Source organism: Macaca nemestrina, chromosome 4, assembly GCF_043159975.1.
Source record: "Macaca nemestrina isolate mMacNem1 chromosome 4, mMacNem.hap1, whole genome shotgun sequence".
Classification (NCBI taxonomy): domain Eukaryota; kingdom Metazoa; phylum Chordata; class Mammalia; order Primates; family Cercopithecidae; genus Macaca; species Macaca nemestrina.
The window spans coordinates 116,800,130-116,818,375 of NC_092128.1; the positions used below are offsets into that span (position 1 = coordinate 116,800,130).

The window sequence follows — 18,246 nt, forward strand, 5'->3', positions numbered from 1 at the left end:
ACACATAGACCAATGGAACAGAATAGAGAACTCAGAAACAAACCTACACACCTGTGGAGAACTCATTTTTGACAAAGAAACTAAGATCATACACTGGGGAAAAGACAGTCTTTTCAGTAAATGGTGCTAAGAAAACTGGATATCCATATGCAGAAGAATGAAACTAGACCCCTATCTCTCACCATATACAAAAATAAAACAAAAATGGTTTAAGTAATGAAATCTAATACCGGAAACTACTAAATTGGTACAAGAAAACTTGGAAAAAAATATACAGGATGTTAGTCTAAACAAAAATTTCTTGAACAATACCCAAAAGCACAGGTAACCAAAGCAAAAATGGACAGATGGGATCACATAAAGTTAAAAGTTTCTGTACAGCAAAGAAAACAATCAAAAAAGTGAAGAGACAATGCACAGAATATTTGCAAACTAGTCATTTGACAAGGGATTAATAATCACAATATATAAGGAGATCAAATAACTCTATAGGAAAAAAATCTATTAATCTGATGAAAACGGGCAAAATATTCGAATATTCCTCAAAAGAAGACATATAAATGGCAAGCAGGCATATGAAAAGGTGATCATCATCATTGATCATCAGAGGAATGCAAATCAAAACTACAATGAGATATTATCTCACCCCGATTAAAATGACTTATTTCCAAAAGACAGGTAACGTCAATTTTTGTCAAGGATGTGGAGAAAAGGGAACACTCATACACTGTTGGTGGGAATACAAATTACCACCACTATGGAGAACGGTTTGGAGGTTCCTCAAAAATCTAAAATTAGAGCTACCATATAATTCAGCAATCCCACCTCTGGGTGTATACTCAAAAGAAAGGAAATTAGTATGTCAAATAAATATCTGCACTCTTACGTTGTTGCAGCACTGTTCACAGTAGCCAAGATTTGGAAGCAACCTAAGTGTCCATCAATAGATGAATGAATAGAGAAAATGTGGTACATATACACAATGGAGTTACTATTCAGTCACAAAAAGGAATGAGATTCTATCATTTGCATTAACATGAATGAAACTGGAGATCATTATGTTAAGTGAAATAAGCCAGGCACAGAAAGACAAGCCTCACATACTGTCACTTATTTGTGGGATCTAAAAACCAAAACAATTGAACTCTTGGAGATAGAGTGGAAGGATAGTTAACAGAGGCTGAGAAAAGTAATGGAGGGGCTCAGGGGGAGTTGGGGATGGTTAATGGGTACAAAAAATAGAAAGAATAAATAGGACTTACTATTTGATATCACAACAGGTGACTATAGTCAAAAACAACTTAATCATACACTTTCAAATCACTAAAAGAGTGTAACTGGCAACACAAAGGATAAATGCTTGAGGGGATGGATATCCCATTCTCCATGATGTGATTATTTCACATTACATACTTGTATCAAAATATCTCATGTACCCTATAAATATATATACTTAGTATGTACCCACAAAAAATAAAAAATAAAATATTTTTTTTAAAAAGAAAACATGGTGATAGGCTGAAAGAATATATATGTCATGTTCTTATTAATATCTAAAATATAAAGATTTTTTTAAAGAATCGATAAGAACCTCCTCTCAAGTTGGACAAACATATTTATCAACAAATTATTCATGAAAACCCCAAACATTCTGTTTTCTACTGATGCATAACAAATTGCCACAAACTTAGTGGCTTAGAACAACTCTCATTTATTAGCACAAAGTCCTATAGATGAGACATCTGTGTATGGTTGGCTGTGTTCTCTGTTTAGATCTTTGCAAGGCTAAAATCAAGGCATTGGCCAGACTCTGTCCCTTTCTGGAGGCTCTGAGGAAGAATCCTCTTTCGAGCCCATTCAGATGGCTGGCCAAATCCAGTTCCTTGTTGAACTGAGATCCCTGCTTTCTTGCTGACTGAGCTGGGAACTGGTCTCAGCTCCCAAATGCTTCCCACACTCCTTGACACATGGATCTTTCCAGGAGAGGAGAAACACTTTTATGCATTATCCTCTCGTGTGTTGAATCGCCATTGCCAGAAATAATCTAGTTCCTTTTAAGGTCTCACCTGATTAAGTCAGAGCCATTTTAAATGTAACTTGTTTGGGATTTTAATTAAGTATGCAAAGTCTCATTATAGTAACATCTGGGTAGCAATAATTAACTGGGAGATGGTGTATACACAGCATGGGCCATAAATTTGGGGTTTAATTTAGAATTCTGCTTACCACAAACAAGTAAATCAAGTGACGTTCTATCGCACTGATAATCAAATAAATGAAATTGAAGCCAGAATAAAATGTCATTTTACAGTCTGCCTAGAAATAATTATACACACACACCCGTATAGTATATACATATGTGTGTTTGTATACTCATGTAGTATACATGTGTGTGTATATATGCTGTATATAAATGAATGGATGTGCATGTATATCTAAACATGTGAATATATATGCATACGTGTACATATAAAATTTGTACATATATATGTATATGTAGGAAATTTACCATTCTCAATTAAGTGTTGAACCCATCCAGAGATCAAATTTGTACATGATGTGTGACAGGTATCTATTTTTATTTTTTCTACCGAAGAGGAGAAATTATATTTTTTCTCAACCCTCATTAATTCATAGTTTGGACAGACTCCTGCAACAGAAGACAGATTAACAAGAGTAAAACAAGCAAGTTTATTGACACATGCAGTGCATACCATGTTGGAGAAACATAACTCAAGATATTTGCTTAGAGTTTCAGTTTATCTAAGATCTTCAACAAAGAGCAATAAATTTAAGAGAAGCAACGGGACAAAAAGAAAAGCAGTCCCAGGCTTCCAAAGGCAGAAAAACTGTAGGAAGGTAAATTTATGGGCAGACACTAATGGAGTAAATTCTGCTCACAGACTCCTCTGGCTCCATTTCTGGGCTGATTAAGGGCTGTCTACAGTACAGGAAAATTTATATTCTGTCTTTAAGTGGAAAAAAATGGGGAGGAGAGTGGAAAGACCTTTTGTCTTTGTAAATCTTTGTCCTGTTTTTGCACAGAGAGGGAAGCAGAGAGCTTCCTTGTATCTTAACTGTCTCCAGCTAAACAATCCTTTGTATTTTGAGAAGTTACACTCTGGTTTTCTTCGCTATATACATGACCAATATTCCAGCCCCACTTTCTGTATAATATATTCTTTAAAAGTTTATTTGTGATGTCAACTCTATTATCACCAAGTCTCTATTAATCTGTAGATACGTTACTCTGGTCTCTTAAAATGTGATACTAGTCTATTTGTTCCTACAAGAGTAAAATACTCTCTTCATTACTATGACTTTATAGTATTTATTAATATGAAGTATGGTGACTATTTCTTACTGCTTTGCTTTTTAAACTTTGTCTTATCAATTCTTAAGATGTTATTCTTGTATGTAAATTTCAGAGTCTGTTGATCAAATGCACACACTAAATCTATCATTTTAAATTTAATTATAATCTATGGAGAATTTATCCCTTTATGAGGTGATTGTTACATCCATGAACATGGTATGCCTATTAATTCATTTTACAAACATAATTAATTAGAATTTTTAAATGTTCCTTTTTTGAATCTTTTGTTATATTTGTTATGTGTGGTTTTTATTTGCAATTATGAGTGGTATCTCATTTTCTATTATATTTTTATCCTAGGCTAGTACAATTTTGGAGTGGCATATTGATTTTTATAACATAGTACTCTGTTCAACAACTTTGTTGAACTCCCTTATGACTTCTAATATTTTTTCTATTGATTTGATAGATATTCTCCATATATTACCAGAAAATAATTACTGTTTTAACTCTTTTCCTCCAAGCCTAGTTTTTCTATTTCTTTGTATTTTTAATTGTATTGCTCAATACAGCTTGAATTATGCTGCTCATTAGCGTTAATAGAAATAATCCCTGCTTTGTTATTATATTACACCTATTATTATAACAATGCAAAAAATAAATACAATTTTTAATACAAAACAAAATAAATATAATTTTTTAATATGCTGCTTTCTATAGCTAGTGATAAGATAGAATTTTATCAGATTAGGGAGCTTCCTTTTATTAATAAATCTCAGAAATTTTATCATCAATGACATTGAATGTTATTAAACGCCCTTCTTTAGAAACAAAAATGTGTATTTTTATCTTTAATTGAGGTTGTGAATACACAATGATTAAATAGGTAATTCTACACGGCTTTTTTTTTTTTTTTAATGAAAACAAGTCTCTATTTCCTTTTCCGAATGTTTTATGCTCCACAGAGGTAACCACTATGAACTTCTTTAGCAATCCTTTTGATATTTAATCTCATGTCTCTAAACTATATAGCTATATTAGTATTCTTATGCAGTTTTAACTAGCACATATTTCAATCCTACTAAGTACAAAGATTTAATGTTCTTTATCATCCCCCCCTGTTCTTATGTGACACCTTTATCAGTTTACTTCCCTAGGCATTAAACATAATATTTGTTAGGTAAATACTAAGTGTTTACATTATTTTATTAAACAAAAATTTACAGCTAGGCCTAATAATATATTTAAATTGATCTTTTCTGCAGAACTTTACTATGTTTTTGATGTTAATGTTTATTTGGTTTGTTTTACTGTTATTCAGTTCATTAATTTTCAATAGAATTATTATTTACTTAACCCAAACATTACCGTAATTATTTAAGCATTCTTCCAATATGTTCAGCTTTAGCAGTTACTTTCTCTTCCTCTGTGACTTTCATCCTTCTCCTATCTTACCAGAAAATCTCTTCAGGTGCCCTCCGTCTCCAACTTGAATTAGCTGCTCTCTGCAACTGATAATCAGAGGAGGTTTAAGGATGTCCTTTTGCCAACAAGCTGGAAAATTATTTCACTTCTTTTTGAGTTGGATATCTGCTTTCTCTATTTTGCATATTTTCCTTTTTTGTCTAATACCATGTTTTGGTGAAAGACAGCCTCTAGAAACTTCCTGAGAAAGAATGAATGAGAAGTATATTCCTGGAGACTCTTATGTCTTAAAATGCTTTTATTCTATTTTCACACTTGTTAGTACCACTGTGTGTCAATTTCTACATCAAAAGTCATTTAATTTTATAGTATTGAGAGCATCTCTCCGTAAATTTCCAGATACTAACAATGCTATTGAAAAGTCTAAAGGTTTCCTAATCCTTTATACTTGAATGAGATTTCATAGGATCTTCTCTTCACCTCTACAGCCTGAAATGTGATAGTGTGCCTTGGTTGAGGAGGGGATTTTACTCATTGTTCAGATGTGGCATAAGTTCTAAATTTAAGGCATAATATTATGTGTGTTTTGATATTTGGTGAAACCGGGAGAACTTTGATGGGCTAACTCTTGGCTCTCCTAGAGTTAGGAGAATGAATGGATCCCATTCTGCTCCCATAGGTAAGGCCTTCATAACAAACAAAGTTTCCTATCACAGAGACCAGAAACAGTTCCTGCTTATCCCTGAGGAGCAGGTTCCAGTTTCTTGCCAGTCCCCATAATTTTTCAAACAAGCAAACAAGCCAAACACATCCTCCCATAGAAACCAGGGTACACCTCACCCTCTTGTTACTACAAAGTCATCCTTCCCCAGACCCTGTTTGTTCACCATGTTCCCAAGAATCACTCTGTGGCCCTATGTGGCAGGCAGTGTCCACCTTCAGACTGTGAGTATATGTGACTATAAACTAATGTCAACCTCATCTATTCATTGTAGGGTATTGTGTGTTCATGCATGACCTTAGCGCAGAAATCTCTCCCTTGTCAACGGAGTGAATAAGAGGTACTTGAAAGAATTGGCGTCAGAAACAGGAAGTTCTAAACATAACTGAGAACACTTGGTCAGCTTTAATACACAGTTTTAACTGTTTCCATTATATGGCAAAGTCTGACTACAACACAAGTGCCATTGCTAGTGACATTTAGTTTGGTTGGCATTGTATTGTCTGCATTGGGTGTTTCCATGTCTTTCTACTCTAAAATATCTTATTCCTAAGATGAGAATTATTATTAATGGATCATATACCCATGTGATATGCCACTGAGTTCAGCCTGTGTTGTCAGGCAGTCTCTGAATCTCTACCTATAGAGGTGATAGTAACACATTCCTTTACCAGTTAGCACCTGATTGCAGGTTTACTGTGTGCCAGGCACATTGGAGGTGTGCAACATGCATTTTCCATTCAGTTTCACAACTACACATTGATGCTGGCACTGTTGTTGCCCACAGGTCACAGACATGGAAACAAAGACAAGGAAAATAAATAACTTGCCCAAAATCCCATGGTATGTGAGTGGAGCTGGAGCTCTAATGGGAGTCCCTGTGGCTCCAGTGCCGGGACACTCAATCAGCAGGCTCCTCAGCAGTCACTCAGACACTCAATCAGCAGTCTCCTTTCCTCAATTCTCCACAGTGGACTTTGAAGCCCTGTCTCCCCATAAGGCTTACGAGGGCGTTTGAAGTACAGAAAATAACAATAAAGAAAGGTAATAAAAATCTGTGACTTTGGGAAATGCATGTTAGCTCTTTGGGCCTCAGTTTCCCTATCTTCAAAATAGGAATGAGAGGTTCTGTCCTGTAACAATAAATGGTGGTTGTGAGGATAAAGCATGAAACTGAATATGAAAGATCAGTACTAATTAGGAGTATAACTATATGGCAAGATGATGAAAAGGCTCACAGAAAAAGCTGATAATTATCAACCGTGCTTCAAGTTTAGTTTCCATGTACACAGGAGATGAAATAGATTCAGAGGGTTTGTTGCTGTTGTTCATTTATCTTACTAAAAAAACACAGAATCACACTGTAAATATTACTCTAAATTTGATAAAGCTGATTTTTGCTTTTTCTCCTTGGAGTAATCCTTCCCTACCACCCTACCTTTATTCTGCTAGCTTCCTACTTCTGCTCTTCGATATTTCTGGGTCTCAGATTTCAGATTCCAAACATGTTGCCTTTCACAATGGAAAAACCATGCACATACTTTTACAAAGTACTTGCTGATGATAAACGCACATAACAACATGAATAGAATGACATTTGAGGCCATATGGGCGATGTGGGATCACACGTATTTGCCTAGAAAAAGAAGGTCAGGACCTGGAGTGTTGCAAGAGCAAGGAAGCAGCAGCAGCAGATGCAACTGGGTGTTGGTTGTAAGCTTAAGTAAAGTTTACACACTTGGTGGGAGAATGAAAGGCTTGCTTATCTGAGTTGCGTCAACTAAATAAAGATTATACAATCAGGGTTTGCCAGGATGATTTACTTTCACCCAAGTACATTATCTCATTTGACTTCAAAGGTTTCTCCCCTCTCCTTTCAGGCCCCATCCAGCAACTACCTCGCTAGCACCCTGGGGTCTGCCAGATTTATTTTTCTTAGTCATTCTACACTTCTTATTGCAATGATGCTGGGCGCTTCCTGATGTTGGGAGTTGAAGAAAAGGACAAATCATATTTTATGACTGTTTACTCCAGAATTTCAGGGTTGCACATGGGTCACTTCAGCAAGTGTAACTGAATCCTGGTGTAGATGGGATAAGGGCTGCCTTTAATTCCAGGTGAGACCTCAGCAGATCACACATGTTGCATAGGAACTCACATCGCACACTGTTTCTTCTCAACGCCTCGGACCCTAGACACAACAGGAACTGCAGACCCTCATTCCTCCACATCCTCACTGTCAATGCCTAAGGCTTGACTCACATTAATTCTCACCTTCCCTGGCTGCATTCTAATCACTTGTCTCTCTGCAGCCTGGAGCCCTGTGGTGTCTTGTCACATCTTCAATTACTGTCCGGTATCCAAGTGATTAATTCCCTAGCCCTCCCCTCACAGATCCAGTTGTGTTTTCTCTCTTTCTTCTTTTCAGACCATAAACCATAGTCGATCACCAGTCTCCGTTGTCATGGCAAGTGCCCCGAACACATCCATCTCCATTGTGGACATCATTATTTCTATCTGGAGCACACTAGGGCATCTCCATGTGGACCAATCCCACTCCTCTGCCAGAGGCCAGCTCTTGAACAAGGAGCTCATTATCAGCCTCCTCCTGGATAAGTCCTCTGTCTCTTCCTCAGATGCCCATGTAATGTTAACTGATCATCACCAACGGCAATGTCTTTTCAGTTGTAGTAATGTTATCTGAGAACTATATCCTTATAGGAAAGAAAATGAACAGAGAAAAGGAATGATTCAGGGAGAGTTATTTTTTTAACTTTTATGCTGGGTTCATGGGTACATCTACAAGTTTGTTATATAGGTAAACTCATGTCACAGGAATTTGGTGTACAGGTTATTTCATCACCCAGGTACTAAGTATAGTACCCTATATTTATGTTTTGTGATCCTCTCCTCCTCTCTCAAGTAAGCCCCAGTTTCTGTTGTTCTCCTTTATGTATTAATATATTCTCATTATTTAGCTCCAACTTATATATGAGGACATGCAGTATTTGACTTTCTGTTCTTGCGTTACTTTGCTAAGGGTATGATCCCCAACTCCATCCATGTTTCTGCAAAGGACAAGATCTTATTCTTTTTTTATGGCTACATAGTATTCCATGATGTATATGTACCACATTTTCTTCACCCAGTCTACCATTAGTGGCCATTTAGGTTGATTCCATGGTTTTGCTAGTGTGAATAGTGTTTCAGTAAACATACAGGTGCATGTGTCTTTATGGTAGAATGATTTATATTCCTTTGGGTATACAGCTAGCAATGGGATTGCTGGGTTGAATGGTAGTTCTGTTTTTAGCTCTTTGAAAAATTACACTACTTTCCACAGTGGATGAACTAATTTACACTCTCACTAACAGTATATAAGTGTTCCTTTTTTTCTGCAACCTCACCAGCATCTGTTATTTTTTGACTTATTAATAATAGCCATTTGATTCAGGGAAGGTTATCAACAAAGGAACATTTAACAAGAGTGTGGGCATAGGAGAACCAAGAGTGTGGGCATAGGAGAACCAAGAGTGTGGGCATAGGAGAACCAAAAGAGATGGTGCAGCATCCTGAACTTTAGTAGCAGCAAAGCTGTAACCACTCCTGGGCCAGAGGTGCAGAGAAGAAGTGACTGGTCCCCAGAGAGAGTGTTTTACAGCACAGTCCACATAGAGGGGCAGTCACCTTTGCTAAGGACACACCTAGCTGGAGGTACCTTCACAGGGAAAAAGACAGAGGTTTATAAACCCAGACTTACTCACTGTTCCCCACCCCATGTCCTGTTAGAACTGGCGAAATCCAGCCAGGAGCCAAGGGCGTAGGGGCTCTTTGATGAGATTTATACAGCTTGGGCTTCTGCTGCAGGAAGCAGATTGGAGAAGAGTAGAAAGAAAATTTGGAGGGTGAATAACAGACCACTCCTGTTGCCCTCCACATAGGTAATGTACAGTCTCATCAACTACTTCCAGAGTGACGTCAATCTGGTCTTGCCACCTGAAACCTAAAGTCTGAGGAATTGCCAGGGTGTTCATATAAGACCGTATGGTTTGGGTCTCTGTCCCCAACAAAATCTCATGCTGAAATGTAATCCCCAACGCTGGAGGTGGGGCCTGGTGGGAGGTGATTGGATCATTGTGGTGTTTCTCATGGTTTAACATCATCTAGCCTTGGTGCTGTTGCCACAATAGGGAGTCCTCATGAGATCTGGTTGTTTAAAAGTGTGTGGCACCTCCCTCTTCCATCCCTTGGTCCTGCTCCTGCTATGTAAGATGCCTGTTCCCGTCTTGCCACCTGCCATGAGTAAAAGCTCCCTGAGGCCTTCCCAGAAGCTGATGCAACCATGCTTCCTGTACAGCCTGCAGAATTGTGAGCCAAATAGAACTCGTTTCTTATAAATTACCCAGTCTCAGGGATTTCTTTATAGCAGCGCGAGAATGGACTGATACAATGAGAAACAAAGGACACAGTTAAGAAGGATAAACTACAACATGGGAATGAATGTAGAGCCATATCCCTAACCATTCATTGTCTCAAAACCAGGAACATCACCCAGTGCTCAGCCTGCTCCCAGGATGTCTCTTCCCTGTCTACAGAGCTAGCTCTGTGAGGCTGTGTTATGGTGTCTACCCTCTCAGGGTTGGTGTTTCTGTCCTGTGCAGATCTGTCTGTGGATGAGATCAAATTTCATTCCCTTCCATAAACTGATCATGGGGAATTCCTCATTAGACCACAGGTGTGGGAGGACAAAGCAGTGAAGCAGTACAATCAGTTTGCTATGGACATTAGAGTCACTTGCTTTTTCTGTGTGTTTAGTTGGCCTTTCTGTCCCTGTTCAGGCCTCATCTAATTTTTTATCACTTCCATTTTATCATGTAATATTTTAATACAAATCTAGCTTTAAGGTTTGGAGCATCAGGAAGAAAATAGTTCATCATAGAAAATTAGGGTTACATGGCTACATAGTGTCCTGTAATAAATTATTCAGTCTCTAGCAGGCTTGGAAACAAGCCAGGCACTGCTTTTACAGTGCAGGGAAATGCAGGTACAGCCCATCACCAAACTCTCAGGGGCTCTGCTGTGACTCTCCTAACAAGGCTTTCTGAGGGCTCCCTAGAAGAGAGTATATAATTTTCCATAAACATTTCTTGTGGCTTTTCTGGGTCATAAGGTATACATGGCAGGGTGGCTGCCTGGACCTGCCTCAGACACCTTTCTTGATCCCTCATCCTGCTCAAAACTGACAGACTTGCAATTACACTTTAAATGGGCAAAAAGAACAAAAAAAGAAAATATACATATATATGGCATTTATTGCCTCTAAAATCTAAAGAAACCCACCAAGCTAGGAAGGCTTTTAGCAGACAGAAAGGTTGACAGTTGTCTCCAAGGTCACACAAAGTCACATCCTTCTCCTAGAGCCAACCTGTGTCCTATACCAGGTCATTACAGGTTATAAAAGGCCAGGTTTTCTTGCCCTAGGACAACTGTGAAGGCCCACATCATCTTGCAGACCTATCCATATGATTGGCTAAACCCTTTGGGAGACTGAGTCACACCCTACCATGTCCTGTTTTTCTTTCTTCCTCACCAGGTGTTGATCAGAAGAGTTCAACACAGTGAACTGCCTGCATGTGAGTCTTCATCTCAATCTGTCATCTTGGGGCAAAGGGGTGCAATCCATAGCAGCAACTCACTCTAGAATAAGTGCCACCACACCCCTAAGCTTCTACAGGGTTGATCTCCTACCCTAGGCAGCCACATACACCTTTCAGGCCTCTGGGGCATGGCTACCTGTGCCCATCAGATTCAGTGAGTCTGATATCATCAAAGTAAAGAAGAGTTTGATGTTCTGTGGGTAGGTCAAGATTCCTCCAAATTAGAGTTTGAGAGAAAGCAAGGGAGTTGAGACAACCCGGAGGCAATTTTTCTGTGGGTCCTGTCCTCCAAATTTATCCTAATTTCCCTCACTAATGGTATTAAAGTGGAGGAAAAAATTCATCAAGTCAATAGCTACCTTGCTACCTACCGGAAGCCAGGGCTTACATCCAATTAAAAACAAACAAACAAACAAAAAAACACACATCTGGCTCTACACAGGATTGCGACACTCTATCATGGGGTTTATCCCAATCTGTTGTCATCATTTTCATGACATGTGTGGCACTTGTACATCATCGAGCTTGTCTGAATCTATCCCCATTCTCACGACTCCTCTAGTCTTTTGCACTACAAAAAAAAAAGTTACCAGAAAAAGAGATACGACTCACCATCCCACACTTAACACTTCTCAGGACTTTTATTGTGGCACTGATCTTAGTTGAATTTCTCCTGGGGATGTTTTGTTGTTTATTTTTTTAACTTTTTTTTTGGAGGGTAGGAATGTCCTAGAGATTGTTCAGGTCAACCTTCTCAGACACAAGGCATGAGAAAGCTGAGGGATTCTGAAGGATTGGACCTGAAAAATACAGGTAGGAAATACGTGAGATGGGAATCTGTCTTTTCTTCTGAAATTGGCTACAACGGATATTCACATCAATTTTAATGATATGTTTATATCCGAACTCAGTTAGGAGTCTTAAAAAAAAAGAGAGAGAGAGATGAGATCTTGCCCAGGCTAGAATGCAGTGGGACAATCATAAGCTCACTGCAGTCTTGACTTCCTGGGCTCAAGGGATTGTCCCACCTTGGCCTGCTAAGAGCTGGGACTATAGGTGTGCACCACCATGCCCAGCTAATTTATTTTTATTTTTCGTATAAATAGTGTCTCTCTATCTTGCGCAGGCTGGTTCCAAACTCCTGGGCTCAAGCAATCCTCCTGCTTTGGCCTCTCAAAGTTCTGGGATTACAGGCCTGAGCCACTGCATCTGGCCCTAACTCAGTAAAAGTCTTAATTTTCAGTGGGTATTCAGGAAAGGAATGATCAGAGCAGACATGAAAAAAATAACTCTTGGAAATTAAAAAATAAAACTATATATTTTTTGATCCACAAATAAACAATACCAAAATTGGCACAAAACTGGTACAGATGAATACTCAGTTGACAAAATGAATATATGTGAGACATTTCCCCAGTTATCGGTTAAGGCTGTTGTAAGGGCATGCTAACAACTTTTCGTATTGATTTAACAGCCGGGAAACTTGCTGAACAGACTAAGTAGACCTGATGAATTGTAGATTCCCATGGATTCTCTGTATAGATATTCATCTTATTGGCAGATAATGACAAGTTTCCATTCTGTCCTTACATTTCTTACTGCTTTTCTCATCTCAGTTTTCTCTGTAGGATGTCCTGTACAATGTAAACAGAGATTATGGTAGTAGGACCCTTATCTGCTTCCTGGCTGTGAAAGGAATGCATCTAGCAAGTCATCAATATGTATGACGTTTGTTAAGGTTTCTACAGATAATACAGAAATTTTCTGTCCTCCTTTGGTGGAAAGAAATATTGGATTTCATTAAACATTTTTTCTTCTATCTCAATTGGGATGGTCATGATTATTCTCCTGTCTGTCAATGGTAAATTACACCAATGAATTTATAAATGTTAAATAATTTATCAATGTTAAACCTAACTGGTAATAAGTTACTGATTTTACATAAATTGAAGAATTGGGCAAACATTTATTCAGAATGCCTTTGTATTATTTTCTTATTGGTGATATCAATGCTATATAATCATGATAAAATAACTTAGAAGGTTTCTCTTTATTTTCTATGCCCTAGAATACTTGGTATAAAATAGGATTTGAATCCCTAGTAATTTTGGAAAACTTTCCTAAGTACTTGGACCTCAGTAGAGGTCTTGATTTCTCAGTGAGAGTATGTGTGTGCATATCCAGGTAGAGTAAACACTCAATATTTATTGATTATAAGTCCTTTTTAGTTTCTTATTCTGAGTCAGTTTTGTTGCTATAGAATGATTTTTTCTAAGTTGTTGTTCATTTATTTTTCAATTTATTGATACAGCTGTTCATAGTATTTTCTTGTATTTTAAAAAATCTTGGGTTTATCCATAGTCATAATGTAACTAAACTATGGATAAACAAATATTATAGTCATACTTGCCCAATTCTATATTTAATCCTATTAAATTGTGCTTCAGCTCTTATGCATTGTAGTCCTGTTATATTGTTATTTGTTTACTATCTTGTCTACATTTTATTTTTCTTATTTATTTTATTTTTTGAGAGAGAGTCTCGCTCTGTTGTCCAGGCTGTAGTGCAGTGGCATGATCTTGACTCACTGCAGCCTCTGCCTCTCGGGTTCAAGTGATTCTCCTGCCTCAACCTTCCAAGTAGCAAGTAGCTGATATTACACGCTCCTGCCACCATGCACAGCTAATTTTTTTTGTATTTTTAGTAGAGACAGGGCTTCACCATGTTGGTTTCGAACTCCTGACCTCAAGTGATCCTCCCACCTTGACCTCCCAAAGTGGTAGGATTACAGGCATGAGCCTCTGCGCCCAGCCATTTTTTTGTATTAAAAAAAAAAAAAATTTGGCCGGGCGCGGTGGCTCAAGCCTGTAATCCCAGCACTTTGGGAGGCCGAGACGGGTGGATCATGAGGTCAGGAGATCGAAACCATCCTGGCTAACACGGTGAAACCCCGTCTCTACTAAAAAATACAAAAAACTAGCCGGGCGTGGTGGCGGGCACCTGTAGTCCCAGCTACTTGGGAGGCTGAGGCAGGAGAATGGTGTAAACCCGGGAGGCGGAGCTGAGTGAGCTGAGATCCGGCCACTGCACTCCAGCCTGGGCGACAGAGCAAGACTCCGTCTCAAAAAAAAAAAAAAAAAAAAAAAAAAAAAAATGTATTTGTGTCTACTCTCTTTTGGGTTTTAAAACACTTGATTAGCATTGCTAGTTCATTACATTATGAGCTCCTTAAATACAGTTATTTAAGCTGTAAGTTTCATTCTTAGTTCTGCTTTAGCAGCTTTCTCCAAATTTATATGTTTGATGTTTTTATTTTCCATCAGGTCTAAATGTTCCATACTTTCTCAAACCACTCTTCTTTCAATTTTGTAGATTTTTTTGTCGTATTTAACTTCATTTCACTATTTCCTGTGAGATGTTAATAATAATGTTTAATGAAACTTGCTCTATGGACTCATGTGTTGTCAGTTTTTCTAAATATACTGTGTTTTCTCTTATTTTTCTAATTATTGGGTGTTTATGATATCAAGCTTTTTTGCTTCTTTATTTGTAATTAATGGAGATACTTAATTGTGTGTCAGTTTAGCCTTTTGTATATTAGATTTTGCTTTTTATATATTAAGCCTCTCTCCTCAGTTACAAATATTTTCAGGATTATCATATTTTCCTGTTGATTTATTCAGTTGAACGCATTGGTTCTTTATCCTTACATTCGTTATTAGTACAATGTTAATATACTACATCATATTTTTCAGATTGGCGTTTTTTCCTTATAGCTTTTTTATATATTCAATCAGCATCCATGTGCTTTAATATTTTAATAATCATGACAGGAGCATACAATCCAAGCTGAGAACTGGAAATTTAGAAGTCATGCTTAACCTGTTAACTGTTATTGTGAATTTTACTGTATTTGAATTTATTTTTACTTTTTTTCCATTTTTGTTTTATTTTTATCATATTTTCCTTTGTTAGATTTTTTTTCCATCTCTGACTTTAACTGGTAGGTCAAGTTTTCTTTACTTTTATTTTTGAACTTGTTTTGGTTATATATTCCTTCAGTAGTTGCCTAACATTTTAATATATATAAATGTATCAACATTTAAATTTACTCAGTTTTAAGTCAGGCATGGTGTCTTATGCCTGTAATTCTAGCACCTTGGGAGTCTGAAGCAGGAGAATTGCTTGAGGCCAGAAGTTAGAGAGCAGCCTGGGCCACATAGCAAGATCCCATTTCTACAAAATATAAAAGTTAACTGTGCATGGTGATGGGCTTCTGCAGTCCTAGCTACTTGAGAGACTGAAGTGGGAGGATCACTTGAGCCTAGGAGTTCAAGGTTATAGTGAGCTATGATGGCACCACTGTACTCCAGCCTGGGTAAGAGAGAGAGATCCTCTCTCTAAAAAAACAAAAAATTAATGATAATAAACTTATTCAAATCTCTAGTGCCTACTGAATAATAGAAAACCTTTTTCTTTAACGTTCTGCAGTTTTAGTAGGATATGTCTCTATGTGCATTTATATAGTTTTCCTGTATATATGTTACTGTCAGGACTTAGGTCTCCACTCACTTTTAAGAAACCTCAGCACTGTCTTGTTGGGTACAGTACTCACTGTCATTCATTTATTCATTCAACAAATGTTTATTGAACACTGACCCTGTGCCAGACACTAATCTAAATGTGGAGACTCAGGTTGTGACTGAAACAGTAAACATTTCTACGTTTACAGAGCTCATATTCTATTAGTGGTGAAAAACAAAATAAAGTAAAAAACAAAAGAAGTAAATAAGTTGTATTGTCTGTCAGATAAGTGATGTGAAGAATACAGAAGTTAAAGCAAGGAAGACGTTTTAATTATTTATTTATATTCTAATTTATTCATGCCAAATTTAAGATACAATATGAAGGTAAATCCTCTCAGGTAATTGGGTATTTAAGCCAGAGCCTAAAGAAGAGCAGTAAATGGGTTCTAGGCGTAGGAAGAACAGATTTTGGGGTCCAGAAGATGTGAGTCTGTGGGGCCAGAGCAAAGTGCTCAGGGGAGGAGGGAGCAGCAGCAGATGACCCTGGGACGCGTGATGCAGAAAGGGGGCTCCCTGAGTGAGTGTGGACTGGCTCTCCCTTGAATTTAGGAAGCTGTGGGAGGGCCTAAGAGCCAGAGGGCATAATGTAACCTATTTATAAGCATTACCTTGCTGTTTGTGGTGATAACAGATCCCTGAAGGGCTGGGACAAAAACACAGACACCCTCAGGATGCTCTTCACTGATGCTGGTGGTGACCTGAACAGAGGGTGGTAAAGGTGATGACTTTATCCAAGGTTGTCACTTGAATGATGGCCAGTGTGATTTGCTGACAGACTTGAAATGAAGTGCAAGAGAAATGACTCCCCAGGGCCTGGTTGAAGTTGAGATTCACTGAGAAAGGCAGACAACAGGAGCAGACTTGTGTAGAACAAACGGGGCTTCAACTCTGGGAGGTCATGTGTGAGACACCCACGAAACATTGACATGACAAAAAGAAGGGCTTTGGGTGAAAGAAAATGCAGTTTACCGGGAAAGATTTGGGGCTGAGATATAAACCAATAGTCAACAGATAGCTAATATTTAAAGCCATGTGGCTCCATGAAGTTACCAAGGAGGCAAGGAAAGGAAAGACAGGAGTAGACTGAGCCCTGAGCCCTGGATCTCTGAGTAGTTCACATGCAGAGACCAGGTGCCCCAGGCAACAGGGAACAGAAAGATCCCAGGGGAGGGAGGTGTCAGGAATCCAAATGAAGGGAGCGTGCATGAAGGAGGGGCCACAACTGGGTTTCCAAGCCTTGCTACCACAGGCTGACAGATGGAGTTTCACTTCCCTCCTGTTCATGGAGACTTTCTCATTCACCTTTCAGGAGTCTCAGTGCTCGGTGGCCCCTCATGCCTTCTGTTTCACATGGGCACTCAACATCAGATCCACCCGGTTTCACTCTGCTCCCCTGTGGTGTTGTGAGAGGTGTTGGAACCAGAGTCACTCCATCTTGAATAGCGGCTGCTTGAAATGAGGCCCTATATTCTTCCTATGCTATAGAGCAGCTATTCTTTATTGTTTTACTTTCCAGATAAAATTGCTTTCACTTTATTCTGTGGACTCGCCCTGAATTCTTTCTTGTGTGACATCCAAGAACCCTGTCTTGGGGTGTGGATCAGGACTCTTTTCCAGTAACATCTTCCATGACAAACCACAAAGACACGATAATGTGGAGACCCCTGACCCAAAAGAAATAGATTGCAGCACCAATTGGCTGGCTTTGTGCAAGTGGTGGGGTATTTTGTCATGGCTAAAGGATAGAATTGGGTTACAGGCCCACTTTAGGAAGGTTAGAGTTTCTCCTAAGAAATAGGGGCTTAAAGGTGCCTCTTAGTAAAGTGCAAAGCTATTTGTCTGAACTTGAATTAAAGGTCCAACTTAGGAAGGTCAGAGTCCATCCTAAGACAGAGGGGCTCACAGGTCCTCCTCGGTAAAGCCCCTTTTGGTTAAAAACAGATGCGGCACTCACAGATGTTAACCACTATTCTCTTTGGATGAATCTGCCTTGCAGTCTGCTGATAGCTGTGGGTGATAGGACTAGGCATATCCCAGTTCAGGGGACATGGGGAGCTTTCCTCCTCCAAAGGGGAAAACTTGAGAGCTAATGGAACTGCTGGAAAAGGTCCCTTTATGACTGACAAGTGGCCACTTAAACTTTGATTCAGTGCTGCTGCAATGGGTGGGTCTTTCTTTGGTCTCCCTGAGCTTCTCTCCTCCCCAACCTTGCCACAGGCAATGCTTTTCTCCCTCCCTTTTCTTCCCCCTCTCTTTCTCTCCTTTCCCCTTTCCATCTTTTCTATCCCTCAGGGTGACTGCCCACTCTTCCATCTTGCCCAGAGACCATGTGTTGAAACTCCTGATCAGAGATCATTCCACCCCCCTTTGAGTGGATTAAAGATGACAGGACCCAACGGGGGCACGTTTGAACCTTGCCAGGTTGATACTGGGTGCTGAGCATCGTGGCTAGGGTCTATGTTGTCACATATATTTGCTTCAGCCAGAATGGAAGATGTTATTTCAGTTCCCTCCTTGAACCCTGTTGGGCAATGTCTTGAA

The 18,246-nt window shown here is 38.8% G+C and overlaps 2 long non-coding RNA genes across 3 annotated transcripts in view; one reads left to right on the top strand and one right to left on the bottom strand.

Annotated features, from left to right (window-relative positions):
• Positions 1-7,473: 7,473 nt before the first annotated feature.
• LOC105492338 (uncharacterized) lies at positions 7,474-16,479 on the bottom strand. Its single transcript, XR_011622356.1, has 2 exons — positions 16,314-16,479; positions 7,474-8,176 (listed from the first exon to the last, which is right to left on the bottom strand). It is a non-coding gene; the product is annotated as an uncharacterized lncRNA (long non-coding RNA).
• The window catches only part of LOC105492337 (uncharacterized), an 83,758-nt gene continuing 77,247 nt past the window's right edge, over positions 11,736-18,246 (top strand). For both annotated transcript variants that reach the window (XR_011622359.1, XR_011622358.1), the window contains exon 1: positions 11,736-11,932. This is a non-coding gene — a long non-coding RNA (uncharacterized lncRNA). The remainder of the gene's footprint in view (positions 11,933-18,246) is intronic.